Source organism: Buteo buteo, chromosome 1 (assembly GCF_964188355.1).
Source record: "Buteo buteo chromosome 1, bButBut1.hap1.1, whole genome shotgun sequence".
Lineage (NCBI taxonomy): Eukaryota > Metazoa > Chordata > Aves > Accipitriformes > Accipitridae > Buteo > Buteo buteo.
Window position 1 is genome coordinate 83,576,271 of NC_134171.1, and position 15,252 is coordinate 83,591,522.

At 47.4% G+C, this 15,252-nt stretch overlaps 1 protein-coding gene across 5 annotated transcripts in view; it reads right to left on the bottom strand.

Annotated features, from left to right (window-relative positions):
- The window catches only part of SEPTIN11 (septin 11), a 58,591-nt gene that overhangs the window by 34,723 nt on the left and 8,616 nt on the right, over positions 1-15,252 (bottom strand). Inside the window, exon 1 of one of the 5 annotated variants that reach the window (XM_075038821.1) lies at positions 9,301-9,319. The exons of the other annotated variants lie outside the window; for them this stretch is intronic. The gene's annotated coding sequence lies outside the window, so the exon portion shown is untranslated. Of the gene's footprint in view, positions 1-9,300; positions 9,320-15,252 lie in introns of those variants that run through there. 5 annotated transcript variants of the gene reach the window in all.

Below are 15,252 nucleotides of genomic sequence, written 5' to 3' on the forward strand. Positions count from 1 at the left end.
GTAGAAAAAAAGAGCATCACTCCCAAAAGGCTGAGAGGGTCCACAAGGACATCCACACTTATGGCCCCAGTCTGCTGTTCTCGCTCCGGACTTAACCGTGATGATGGCTGTTCCCTCAACCCAAGCGAGCTCCTGGCAGAGCCCCTTCTGCTTAGGGCTGCCAGCAAAATATTCCCCTTCAGCCCCTCCAGGCCCACTGCTCCTGGCAGCTGGGGGTCAGCTTCACACGGCCTCCGAAGAGTTAAAGAAAACAAAAACGAGCCTCAAATTCAAGAGGGGAAAAATGCTGGTATGCAAAATATTGAGCTCAACCACAAATATGAAGCAAGTGTTTAGTTATTTGAGGCCACACGACTTAGGAGGCACCTTTAAGAAATTCTGAAAGCTTTTATTGTTGTCAGCAGCTCAGGCCAGCTACATTTTTGCCCCATTACTAGGCGCACGTTCCCACATTTCTGAAGTAATCTTAGATGCTGCATCCAAAGCCAGGGACCTCAGAAACACTTTAGTCTGCTCAGACAAAAAGGTGGCTCAGGAAAGACCAGTGAGCACAGAAGCAAATAGCAGTCGACAAGAGACAGATCTAGAGTACCTTCTCCCTGCGTTAAACCCAAGTGCCGGGGTCCCTGCCAGCAGCACACAAAGTATTCCGAGCGCCTACGCCAGAGCCGCGCTCGCTGTTTAAGTTCCTTGAAACAGGGCCCACAGCCCCCACCCCTTTCCTTCTACAGACTTAAGTGATGGTTAAACCCTTAATTCTTGGACAAGGGAACTCAAGTATAACAGGAAGGGGGGGAACACGAAAAGAAAGAACAATTCCTTTCCCCTCCTCGCCACAGCTAGTGCAGTCGTGCCACAAGAAAACAGCCCATAGCAATCAATCAGTTAATCAAGAAAGGAAAGACTTCTTTGTTGTTTTTTTAGGCTAGGATAACCATCAGTGTCACCAGCAGAGGAGGGGGAGTTCCTGTCTCCATGCTTCTGCTGCTGGCTGTCTGCAGACTCAGGCAGATGTCTCCACAAGCTACTTAAGTCTGGGAGGTCTTTTTTTTTTTGTCTCCCCCCCCCCCCCCCTTTTCTTTTCTTCCCTTGTCTCTCAACAGGGAGAGCAGACCCCTTTGGAAGACATATCCTCATTCAGTAGATGAATGTGTCAAGCAAGCCATGAAGATTGATCAGAGGGGTAGGCAAGCTGGATGGCTAATGCCTCCCGCCCTGCCACCAACTCACCAAGTGACTCACTGCTGCAGCTATTGCCCCCGAGGGCTGGATCTCAGTAAACTGTCTTGCTCTTCCTGGATAAAAGCTGGCACCAGCTATAACTGCTTAGGGGCACACAGCTTGTCAATAGAGTGTGTTTTGTTCAGTAAGTCCCCTGCCCCAGCTCTCCAGCAATGTCTAAAACAATAGCAAGGAGCCAGGTCTCCCTAGTCCCAGCAACAAGAAATACAACAAAGTGTTATGCCACAGTTGGCTCCTTCGCTCAGTAACCATGGAGGTCACAAGGAACACAAAAAAGCTCTCCTTGAATGTGCTGGTTTTTCCTTTTAATCCCAGAGAATCGGGATAGCAGAAAAGGTTATTTTGTGGGAGGAAGGCTGGAAGCAATTTGGCCAACAAAGCACCAGGCAGCAGCAGATGGGGAAGGGTAGTTGTGGGTCTCATGCTGCCCCTCCTCACACAGAATATTGCTCTACAAATACAGTTCAGAGGTTTTAACTGGGGAATCACTAGCCAAAGGAGGCTGCCAGCGAGACAAAGCAAGGGGTTCCCCTAAGAGGACCCCTTGGGGACTGGGTGATGCTGGACACGCTTACATTAGCACAGGCAATAACACGCAGAAGTGATGGGGAAGGAAACGTCCTCTCTCCAAGGCTGGCTCCCTAAGTGAATCGCAGGATGACACCGGGGACAGTGAGCAGGCACCACAAGCCGGCCCCTGCCCAGGTGCGGCCCACGCACGCCATGCCTGCCAAAGCAAAATCCGCCTGAGCAAAACTCCTGCCCCAGTCCCAGTTCCACCAGCACGGATGCAGCGTGGGGAAGGAAGCACGAGGCCCATCTCTCCAACATCTAGCGCCAAATATCCTGGTTGCCGGTGGCTTGCAATTGCGAGACGCAGCCCCTGCCACGCAGCAAGGACGCGCTCCCTGCAGCCGATGGAGCCGCCGCTGTTCCCGCGCCTCTGAGGCACATTGGCAGGGAGGCAAAGGGAATTGCTTACATTGGCAAGCTGCAGCAACTCAGCAGGAGGATGGAGAAAAAGGATACAGTCGCATTCTTCTGGGAAGAGGGAAGTCAGCAAAATCTGACAGTTCAGAAGTGGCTGTAGAGAGTGGGAACGAACATTTGTCTTCCAGGCGAAATGTTTGGCTAAAGGTCAGCAAAGCTCAGAGCACTAACAGTTCCATTTATGCCAAGAATTGACATAAAAGACATTTTCCCCCATAGGTTTCCAAAAACCACGGACCTTTCTATTTGGAATAAAAGTGACTAATGCCTCTAACAGTGCCTGATGTCACAAACTGCTAACCCCCACCCCCCCCCCCAAAAGCTGGACTTCAGGGATGATAAGGACCATATGTGCATTCCAGCAAGGCCTGTAAACTCACTGAAGGGGGGGGGGGGGAAGGAAGGAGGACGGGAGGGGGGGGAAAAGACATAATGTGACAAACAAGAATGAAGACCATCCAAAGGCAGAGCCCAATGAGAACCAGATGCTCTTTGCTTCTCTGGCCAATCTCCCTCCTGACAGGAGGATGAGGTGCAACTAACTGCCTTTTTGACCGCTTGTATGAGGTTGATGAAATAAAATGCAAGTTGTTATTCAGTGCCAGGCTCCCCAGGTTGAAATGCTCCACTCATCCTGTTTCAAAAAATGGGGCACCATTTATTGCGATTCCCCCGCCTTTTGTCTTCTGAAGTGCCACATGCGGAGAAAGGCAAATATATCCCTTTTAGCATCCCCAGCCATCCTCTCTCAACAAGGCACAGCTGAGGAAGTTGGAGGATCCTTCACACCAGCCCTGAACAAAATGTTTTTGGTGAGGACCGCGGCCCGACAGACCGCCAGCTGCTGCACAGCAATAGGGCACGCGAGTCAGTCTGTGACACTAGGCCAGTTTATGCTGGCAACTATTGGAGAAGGTCGAGTTTTTGTTAGACTTGAGAACATGTAATCTTAACAGCGAGACACAGAACAGCAGGACAGAAGCTAACTGGGAGATGGCGGGAAGGCACATCACTATATGGACATTAGAAATGCCTTTTTTTTCCCGGTTCTTTTACACTTCTCCAGCCGTTCTGGCTACACAGTCACACACCACCACAGATAGAGATATAGTCCAGCAAGAAGGCAAAGAGGAAAACAACAACAACAGCCATTTCCTTCTGTATTCCACTGTCATGCACTTAAAATAGCCCTAAAACAGCTGCATCACAGGCAGTTAAATAAGTGGATTTATACTTTGCTAAAAGCCTTCAGCTGGAGGCACAGCACAACACAGGACTTGACACAGAGGAAAGTGTGATATGTGAACTCCGCGAGACTCCCAGTTACACTAACACAGAGGCCGTTTGCAGGGAGCTCTCTGGGACGCCGACCCTGGGCACAAGAAGGTAGAATTAACAGAAACCGGGGAACAGAGCATCTGATCCCATTGCCAAGTTTTCCTCAAACCTTCCCCAGACTTCCAGTCCAGTTTGGGGTGTGAACACAACCAGAGCAAAATACAGAGATTTTTAGAAAGCAAAGCAGCCCACAGGGCTTGCTTATAAAACTGTAACAAGGCAGCACTGTTCCAATACCTGAATCAAATTAAGGGCCACTCCAAACATAAAAAGCAGCAGCTTTCCTTGCGAGGTGGTGCAGGCATAGCCCAGCAGGGCTGGCTTGCCGTTCCTTAACCCTGTGTTTTCTTTCCTGAAAAACTGTAGCCACACATCAAGGGCACATTTTGTCAGCTCCTATTCAGCAAGCTCCGGGACTGAAATGGGCCCCATATCGTGTCCTGGATAATTAATTAGCCCTGGGACTTACTACCAGGATCTGCATTAATATCATACCCTGCTGGCTTACTCAGAGGCAGGTGGGGGACACCACGGCATGGTGCTGCCCTGCACACGTCCTGCAGTTATCTGCACAGACCCCATTTCCAAGTAGGGCACGCAGATCTGTATATGTAAAGGCATACAGCTTCAAATCATTTATTTACTAGTTCTCTTGAGTCTGGACTAAAGAGTTCAGATTTATCACAGTAAATTGTCCTCATATCAAAATCCTAAGACAACACCAATACAGATAAATAGATGGTTTCTTCAATGCCCAGGTACCACAGCAATGAGTATGAACAGGTCTTGGCTTAAAAAAACCAAAACGAAAACAAACAAACAAACAAAACCCCTAACAAACCAAAACAAAACCAATCATCATTCAGCTATGTGATTTCATATGGTCAGTGCACTGGCAACTTGTCTTGGACTTGGAGTTAGTAGAGGATCTAAATGAAGCAGGTAAGCGTACTCCTTGGAAAATCCCTATCAGGACTTTTAGCATCCCAACAAGTGCTAGATACACACTGAAATTCCTCATAAAAACTTTCCTGGTCCAGCACCACCAAGGAAGTGTTGATTCAGTATCAACTGGATTGAAAGAGCTGGCTCAGAGCAGCTCCTCTTGATTCATATGCAACATGCACATGCGTATGACACTAAGGATATTAAATAAAAGGCCAGAGAAAACATTTCAGATTTAGACAAGTCTACTGTTTTTACTCTCACAAGCAATGCATACACTTGAGCACAGTTCTGAAACTAACGCAGACAACAACAACAACAAAGCAGGAAAACCAGATTTTAATGCACTCTCAGTATGGTCTCATTTTCTGAATGTTAAGTCATAGCCCTCGCATCTGCTTAGGAAAAAAAAAAGGGAATGTGCATAACCCCTTCTGATACATGAAGCTCTTCTAGGGCGCCACAGCAGTCATTCATCATTAATAAGAAAAGGTCAGCAATCAAAGAATAGAGGGTTACAAATAATGTTGTTTGCCTTAGCGTGCAGTTTTCTGTCTTCAGCAGGAGCAAAAGTGGAATTAAGTTGAACTGAATCTGCATGCAGAGGAAAAGGTCAAGCTTTATTGAATTATTTAGCTGACAGTTTTGAAACATTAGTCTGTAGTCTTGAAGTTCTCAACTGACTCCAACAGCAATAATGTTCCCCACTTGCCTTCTGCAAGTCTTTGTTTTCCCGCCTTTAACAGGGAAAGCCTATACAGAAATTTTCATAAATAGGACATAGCTTCAAGAAGCAATTCCCTATTTTAGCTGAAGTACTTCCTTCCCTCCACCTCATTAATTCCAAATTTTTGTGGTTGCCTTGAAAGACTGTGTTTTGTCTTTCCAAAAATGTTAATTGGCCAGACATCTTCCAGAGGAAAGCACATCTGATGTAGGTCCACAGCACAGCCATAATACTGGTATCATTAGGAGGAGATGGGACCAGAAGGCCACCCTACACCAGGCTTTTTACCCCCCTCGAGTTTTGCTGCCCTGAAAGACTGCTACAGAGACTTAACATTTCTGGACTCGGTAGGCAGTGCAAGACAAAACATTTTTCTCGCATGCAGCCTGCAGACAGGAATGTTCCCACAGTCCTCTCCATATCCATCACTTGCAAAAGGGTGGGATCACAAAGGCATTTGATCACCACTACATTGATCACTACTGGTGATGCTCCAAGTCATAAAGAATCCCTGGACAGGACACTGGCAATTGCCCAACATACACTCAAAAAATGTTTGAACTCCATAAATGCATAAGAGAGATGGCTAAATAAACATTTACAGCACCAGAAAAAAAGGATTAACTCTCTAGTCACAAGGAATCCAAGGGTGAGCTTCACAGCTCCAGTTTTGGGGCTGCGGCAGAGATAAGCTTTTTATTCCAGAGATCTAAACCAACTTCCATAAACATGGAGAGTCCCACTCTGCCCCACACCTATTTTCTGCACTGGAGTTTATTCTGAGCTATTCCTCCTCACAGAACGGAAAAGGAAAAGGCTTTCCTTGCACTCTAGCTGCTCGAGACTAACTACAAGTAATACAATGTGTAAGATGTTACAGAACTGCAAGTTTCCACCGCAGCATAAGCCACCAAGGCCTCTTACGCAGCACAGCCAAACTGCCTCCTGAAGCCGAACATTTCTGTCCTCTCCAGAACACGTCCTCAGCCTCCACTGCAAACAGACCAGCAAGGAAATCCAACTCCCATGACCGTTTCTTTTGCCTGGGCGAGAGGAGTTAGCTACAAAGTCACAGAGACAGATGTTCCACCAAGTGGATGTCTCCAAGAGGGAAGCGAGAGACTAAAATCGCATCTCCTGCTGGAGTGAGCCTGGGCAGTCCCAGCTAGCACCAAAGTAAAGAAAACATCACTTCTTCTCCCTGTCCCCCCATCCACCCCCCATAGATCAGACCTCTATGACTGCAGACAGCAAAGCATGGGTACCATCAACTTCATCTGCTAATTAACTCAGGAGGAGCCCATGTCAGCAAGATAGCAAAGACAGCCCACATTAAGCTAGCTACCTACCATCTGGAACAAGTCAGCCAGAATGAGGCTTTGCAGACACTACAGCCACGGCAGAGAAACCTCATGCTGCCTCCCTGCCCTGTGCCATGCCACAGCACGATAATTCAAGGCAATCTTGATGGTGTTACCAACCAGCATCAGCAAGACACTCCTGCAGCCCTGACTGTTCTCATGGCTCACCGGCTGCAAGTCACCCATCCACAGACAGGGATAAAAAGGAGCGGGTTGCCAGCGAGGCTGAATCCCTCTGAAGTCACTAAAAAAACTGAGGGTTTTTCATAGAAACATCTTTACACCATTCACAAAGCAGACAGACAGCAATACTGTTTCCTCCCTCCTCTGGACCCTCCGAGCGCTCTCACCTCCAAAGGCAGCTCAGGCAGACACCATCACCCTAAAACAAGAGTGGGGATCTCCAGCAGGAGACAAGCCTGAGAACTTGGCACAGCAGGGAGGGATCTTCTCCCAACTACAGGCAATGGCACCTAACGCTAGGCTTGTCCAACAAGTTTCTTTTGCAGGGACCTATTTTCCAAACACCTCTATTACTGAGGCAGGAATTCCTGGGGAATAAAATAAATAGTTTCGTTGGTGCAATTGGGAATATCTTATAAAGGCAACGAGGCCACAGCACAGCTCTTTGGATGCACCAGGTTCCTGAACCGTTTTAGCACAGCTTCCACCCCGGGGCTGGACCCTGGCAAGAGGCTGAGAATCTGTGCCAGCACAGAGGGCAGGGAGCTCGCGTGCAATTCCCAGCTTGCTAAGAAACCTAACAGGAAAGCAGGGTCAGCACCAGACCCCCAACTCCTGCCACGGGCCCAGCCCCGGCACACGACATGTTCCTGGCAGACCCTCTGAGCCCCCCCCGGGTGCCCCCTTCACAAGCCCACGCAGCACTTGCATGGCTCCTAGCTGTATTTTAGCTCGCAGCTCCCAGCCTCCAAAAGGCTGGGCAACCTTTCCCACCAGACCAAGCTCAGATTACACCGAGAACTTCAATTCCTGTAGTCACCTCAGCTTTCCTTACTCGTTTTATACAAGCTGTGATGATTTCCTTAACGCAGCTTACTTGGCAGGGAGGTGCTCCTTAGCAGGAAGAGTCATGTTTTAGGCCAGGCACAGAACTTAATATCTGAAGGCTACAATTTTATCACCTTGGGTAAAAGAAGCAACGTTGTCTGGGAGAGGGATGTCTAGAAGGGAAAAGCTGCAAAGGAGAAAGGACCTGGAAAAGCAACAACTCCATGGCATTCAGAATAAGGAACAGCCACACAACTGGCCTTTATTTTCTTGTGCTTTTACCTGTCATCAGGCAGGAACACCTACTGAGGCAACTGAAGTAACAAAGCCTACCTGAGTTGGGGGAAATCCAGGACTTGACTTCTCAGCAAAATGCACGGGCATAGCCAAACCTGTCACTTGAAAACTGCTGTGGCTACACACCCACCTGACTTGAACACTATAAGCAGGCCTGGCCATGACTAAGAGGTTTGGTATCACGAACTAATACTAGTTGTGGCCTCAACTAAAGCTCAGAGATGACTTTCACCCTTCACGCCTCCGTCTTCTGCCTCCTTCACCAGGACTCATGCTCCCTACCAGGCTTTCCACCAAGACGCTAACAATTTCTAAGCAGCTGGGCTTTATTACTGTCAGCTAAAGGATTCCCAGTGGGCTGGCATAAGCAAGGAGAGAGCAAAGCCTCTCATGGCCCAAGCAGCTGCTTGCTCAAGGCCAAATGGAACTCCCTGCCACTGCGGAGCGCCCAGGAGGCTCCGGTGCTCTGGGCGTGAAGCGCAGTACCGTGGCATTGCTACGCCAGACCTGGGAGACACCAACCATCATTAGAGGGTGTGCTTGCTCTGGGCAGTTTCGTATTTTACAGCCTGCAATCTGTTTGCACATACCTCAAGCTCAGCAGTGTTAGTGAATACCCCCAGCAAGTTTCCAAGAAGTGTATCTAGATTTCAGGGGAGGAAGCTCATTCTTTAAGAGATGAGATTAATCCCACGTTCAACTTCCCACAAACAGAAGTTATCCATCAGCAGTCACGCATCAGCAGTCACGAAAAGAAAAAGCGCCACACTAAATTCCTGGGGCTGGGAAGGGAGAAATCTCTTCAAGACTGTCCAACGTGAAATGAAAAATAAATAAATAAAACATCAGGGTACCACACTTCCCCTCATGCAAGTAGGTTCAGATGCTACCAGGTTCTGGTATGTTTTCATAAGCTTATTTTTTCTCGGTGAACAATTTTAATTTTTGCTCTAGAAAAAGCAACATACATTCCCCAAAACAAAAAACCCCAGGAGAACAGTGCAAAAATGTACAGCATAAGGAAGTAAGCAAAAGAAAAATATTTTTCTTTTCACTGTTGCTAAGTTTTATTAACACTAAGTATTATTTTGAACAACTACATGTAGAAAACAAAAACTCCTAAAGGAAAATACTAACTTTTTTTTTTTTAAACAAACTTACATAAGTGGCTAAATTCCAGACACTAATTAAATGCATCCTGTAACCATAAAATCCTGTTCTTACTCGTAAATAATTCTGAAACCTTGATCCAAAACCTGCTATCAACTTTAGGGGGCACAATGCTCCAGCCATACAAAGTTTATTCCATCAGGAAAACAAAAACAAACACACACACACAAAAAAGGCAAAAAATCCCCTAAAACCTCAGGAAGCATATGGCACACTAACCTGACAAAAACCACAAAGGTTTTCAGTACTAAGAGTCCCATGGTCAGCAAGTCTGTTCTCAGAAAACAGTCCCAGAGCACACTGGCGGAAAGGAAATGGCTCTGTCTTATGAGGGGAAATTCAAGAATAAGCCCACAGGTCAGCAAGGGGGATCAGCCCCTGCTGTGCACTCCAAGAATATGTCCAATATCATCCACGCAGCAAGCTGATGAAAGACGTTGCACTCGTGTATTTAATGGCACAGAAGAGCAAACTGATTTATAAACTTGAGTGGGAAGCAGCCATGTATTAAGACCACTATAGACACTTAATCCAATTAATTCACTTAATGCCAAATAACTGTCTAACAGACACAGCTATGCCCTGCATGGTTTCCATGACTATTCTAAGATCCCTCCGATAAAACAATGCACGTCCGTAACTCGACAGCAGGTTGATCATCAATGCCTGTAATCCTATGCACTAGATCAGTGATTTGCCATTTTCCAGGTGCTTAAGAGGAAGGGGGTCTGATGGCCTTTGGCCAGCACTCAGGAGCAATGTAAATTAGCAGGCGGAGTTCTCATTTGGCAACTCACTGATCTGTGCACATCAGACAGAAGTCCCCTTAGAATCTGTCACAAAATATAACATACAGCTTTAATACTTTTTGACCTGATCAAAGCACGGAGACTTGCATCTCTAAAATGAAGGAAACTTACTTTCTAGTCATTGGATTTTTTTCCCCACACCTATTACCATCAGTAAGGGGGTTTTGTGTTTGGTTCCCCCCATGCCCAGCGATTCCAGAAATAGGCTCCCTATAGCTATTTTTTCAAAAGTTCTCTGTCCCAACACACTCCCTGGCAGAGCTGCGTGTTCAGTGATCTCACGGTATATGTCAAAACTGCAGAACATTTGAGGATTATGTTGCATTTCAACTTGTCCACCAGAAAGACTGACATGTCTAACAAGAGAGGCAGTCAGCAGTCATTTACACACATAGTAGGAGCAACACTTGGCCTGGAAATGAGAGGGGAGATGCTTTCATGGCAGGCAAGGGATAAGCTCCATGAGGACAGCGAACAAGTTACCTGAGGCTTCTGAAAGCAGCGGCTGCCAGCGTAGCCGGGTCCGCACAGCCCCCGGTATCCCTGTAGCTGGGAAGAGCGGTGCGCCCCGCTGAGCGCACCAATGGTGGACCCAGCTTATTTTGCCAAAACTGCAGGGGTAGCTGCAAATGTCATTTTTCCTCCTATGGAACGGGACGTTTACTGGCAATGCTCCGCTGGCCATAAACACTTAATCATGCTTCCCGGCACCACGGCTCTGCCAGGAAGAGGCCTGCAGTAATAATGTAGTTTGGTTATCAGTCTCTTTCAGAAGAAAGAGAAGACCCCGTGTGTTACAGCCAACACTTATTTAAAAGATTACGTGCTTTATGTGGGAACACAGGGTCTTTAACCAGAGAACAGTGAACTTGCATTTGAGCTGGTCGCTGACCCCCCATACGGGCAACGCAGAGGTTCCCACTGCTTCAGCAGTGAGCTCGCACCACCGGCACGGCCTCTGCAGAGCTCCAGCAGCCCCAGGGTAAGGTGGGCAGCACTCTGCGCTGGTCACTTCCCTACGGGTGACAACTACAGGCTGAGCTTCAACGTAGCCAAGTACCTCCTCTCAAGCAATAACATCCTTCCAGCCCCTGCAGGTCTTCGAAGAGTTTCTGGTTGGCCGGCTTCCATATCTGATGCAACAGCGCAACCTCCACGAACAAACCTGACACAGGAGTTTAAGCCTCCTGTCTGAAGGCCGTGCCTCTTCCATCCAGTAGGTCAGGCAATAAACCACAAAATGTTCCTGGGCTCTAACACCACCAAAATAACCCTGCAAAAGACAACCGCGCCAGCTGTTCGGATGCAAGCACCGCTCTATCATGTGACCACATCTGGAGGCATAAGGTGCAAAGACACACCAGGTAATACAGATTAACTACAGCAAGTCTCCTTGTAGCCTTCTGTAATTATTCTCAAAGAAACAAAGGTTCTCACAGCTAAATGGTGCGCATGCACTTTTGCAAAGAGAGAGAGACACTCTGAGGGCTTGCAAAGGGGTAGCTATCACCTAAGGTGCTCCTCAGGTGTGATGATACACTTTGTCATTAAAACCAACATGAGGGGAAAACACCAGACTTCAAAGGTGTTTTCAGCCCTGCCACAGAGCAGCTGGATAAGCAGAGAGCAAACAAACCACAATTAGTGGGAGGCAGGCGCTGACCCTGCCCTACACACTGTCAAAGGCTTCCCATCCACATACCAAGGCTCCCAAATACCTTTGTGAGGCAGACCTTTGGCTTCTGGTATCTTGGTCCTGCTCAGCCTGCAGTGTCGCGACGGCTTTAATTAAAAGCAGGAGGCTGAAAAGCTGGAAACAGGCAGGGGAGCGCTGCTGGGTTCACATCTGGCTCGCAGGTTTAGTGCTGAAGTAAGGCTTCCATTTCTTAGCTGCAGAAAAGGCACCCAACACCAAGCTCCAAAGCCAGATAACGGGTCGATAATGGTACCAAACTGCCTCAGAGCTGTGACATGAAGCAACCTGGCATTTGCCCAGACACTCCAAGTACTTGAAACAAGGGAATTGTCTTCCCAAATGACAGAGATATTGCAAAGTCTGCTTGGGAAAAGCCGGTAGCTAAAAACATTTCCCTGCGTTGCTTCCCACTTCTTGTTTGATGCGTGAAGAATACTCATATTTAACAGATTTCTGCTTACTTCAGAACACCCTGCCTAGAGCCCAGTGCTGCTCTGCAGAAGGGCCAGTCTTTAGGAACTAAGTGTGACACTTCCAAACATTACCCTGAGCTAATCCAATGTTATTTTTCCTGCAGCAGGCCGCTGCTCACAAGGCCATTGACAGAGATTTGCAAACCTCTGGCATTCACCCATGAGCATAAATTATTCCATACACAGGCTGCTGCAACATCCATTAGCTGTCAATGGAGCCCTGCTAAAAGGTTGAACTGGAAAGTATCCACCCCCACAGATGGATGAATGTTGGCCACCACATTCTTTGACTGTCCACCCGTCATGCTTGTGCTTTAAAGGAAAGCAAAAGCAGTCAGATTCAGACTTACTTTTAATTTCTGCCCTCCTGTCAAGACTTGTGCTGTAGCAATCCATGCCGCTGCTTGTAACAGACCAGTGTTAAATTAAACCCACACTTCTAATGTTATTCCTTGATACACCCCAAAAGTGAACAGAACAAATTTTCTAGCGTACTACCCATCTGAATAGTCCAGCTGCTCAGACTTCTCCCAGACAGTCAAGCTAAACACATACCTGGTAGAATTCAAAGTCTTGCAACCTTATGAGTATAGACAATACATATTGCACTCCACTTTGCTGAAATACATAGCTCAGGGACAACTTTCAGAAGGGAAGAATAGAACATTTTGCAAGGCTGTTTCTCTGAATAATAAGCAAGAGGATTTGCCATTAGCTTGCATCTCCTGCAGTTACTTTATGCTGTAGCTTTGTATACTCACATTACTCAGCTTTCTCATCCTCTTTTCCTCCTAAGAGGTGTCACTCCGAAGAAGCATGAACTAGTGCCCAGGTGTGCCAGCCACCTCTCATCCCACTGCCTTGGCAGGAGAGCACAGAGGCAGCTCATGACAGGCTGCTTGCCCGCAGCGAGATTTGCAAAGGCAGACCGCCAGGCCAGCGCATGGCCCCATTAGCTAGGGTCCCACGCAGGTCACAGGCTGCCCATACCAGATCCCATTTTCTAGGCTCAATCTCAATTCCTTTTTTTTAATGGAAGCACCAGGATAAGAGGCAGAGCACATCAGGTATCCCTCTGTAAGTAAAGCACTGAACTGTTTAGCTTGGCCAACTAACTATGCCAGCACATACCACATAACAGCTAAGCACGAGTCCACCGCGGAGCAAGAACGACTGTGACAGATGAGCAGGGGTCCTGCCGAGTGAGCAGGCTCCACTGCACTGTGCTTCATCTCTCTGCAGCAGCAAGGCTTTAAAGACCTGACAGGGCAGGTAAATCCTGTCACAACTTTATGGAACCAAACCTAAGGATTCAGGAAGACAAACATACCCAAAGGCAAATTCAGCCAGCTCCGAGCAAGTGTTTCCTGCAGAGGACTAGGCAAGATAAGTTCACACGAAGGAGCTCCCTGCTCTGACATGCTCTACAACTCCAAGCACTGCAGACCTGCCTATACCAAAATTGGGGCACGATTCCCATGTGCGGTGCACGTTTTTGCCCTTGGCTCGAGTTATTTAATGAGAGATACCAAAGCAAGTGATCTGCTGCCCCGTATTCCTTATTAACGCCGCAAAGGCTGGAGATACAGCAGTCTCCACCTCTGCACTGCTCGAAGAGGTAGGTAACCCATGAAGCCACAAGCAGCACTGCACGGGTTGCTTATACCCCAGAGCAGCTGAGGTCTGACAGGTAAATAACTGCTCTGGGAACTTTGTAAGCCTTCAAAGAGGAAGGCTAATATCCAGCTCTTCCTCCCTTCCCTGACTGTCCAGGAGAAAGAGCTGTGTTTGTATGTGCAGCGCTAAGGCTCCCATTCTGCACACCGCAGTAGCAATGCGGCACAAGAGCCCGGTCCCGTAGCGGGCCAGCACATGTTGACCCCAGGAGTGTCGGTGCAGGCGGGAGAGCAGCCCTTCCTTGGGCACATGATGTTTTTACTCACATCTCTTTGGGCCACTCGGTAGCCCCTAAGGGTGCAAACTGGAGGGTAAACCTCAAGAGCAGACTTGCACGGTCTTCCTACTTCAACAGAAGCCAGGAGGACAGCACCCATCCAACCATCTCCATCCTCCTTACTAGCACTGAGTGCTACTGAACCGGAGATGCTGGGCCATGACCCTCCTCTGCAAGGCACTGCATCAAACCACAAATGCCAGGTCCCCTGCCCTGAACAGCTTTCAATTGCCAAGATATTTCAGCACACACAGTCCAGAAAAAGACCCATTTACCACAGTTAGTGTGGATGAGGACGGCATCTGCACGCTCTTCTCTTGGGACCACTTACTATGTGTTTTACATAGGGACCAACCACCTAGATCATGCCAGAAACATCAACCATTTTTTAGCCTGTGTGAACTTTATACTTCCCTTCATTGCATGTAAGCTGTATCACAGTTAGCCTGCCCGGATTTATACTTTTAGCTTTCTGGCTCATCCCACTAGAAGAAATCATCAGCTTGCTTGGTTAGGCTATAAAAAAAATACTGCTTTCCTTAGGTTATATCAAAGCCAAGTAATGCACATCCCACACAAAAAAATGCTTTTCTGAGCTCCATTCCTGGCCAGGCCAAACCTGGGGGGAAATGTAGCTGTGTTCAGCAACAGACAGTAGCCACACAGACTACCATTTCAAATAAACAACAAAACCAAAACACCTCTGGCTTTGATGTGTAAGTGGTTCTGGCCTACAACAGAGAAACTCACCATATGTCTTAGGAATGCTCTACATGAAAATTGCCCTCAATTGCATTTACATAAACCCTGGGAAACAAGGTCAGCAGAGTTATCCACACTGCTCACTTTTAAACCCTTCTTCCTTATTGGAATTACTTGTTAAATCTCCTTGGAAACATAACTTGCATATTACCCTATTTGAATAGCTATTTTTTTGAAAGTGTTTTTAATCAAAAGCATTAGTCTGGCGATGCTTCTGTGCCACAAGATCCCACTAGATTTTGTGCAGTAGAGCTAGGTTTGTAAAGGTGACTGTGGCTGTGCTATTAATTCATTCATCACAGCTTTGCACCTTACAAAAGAAATAAGGGAATTAACACGTGCTTTACAGACGGAGAAAACAAAGGCATAGCAAAATGAAGGTATGTGCCCAAGACCACCCAGCAAATCAGGAGCTGGAACATTTGCAGCATGCCAGCCACACAAGCCCTAATCCCAAGTGGCTCTTGTAATTAATGG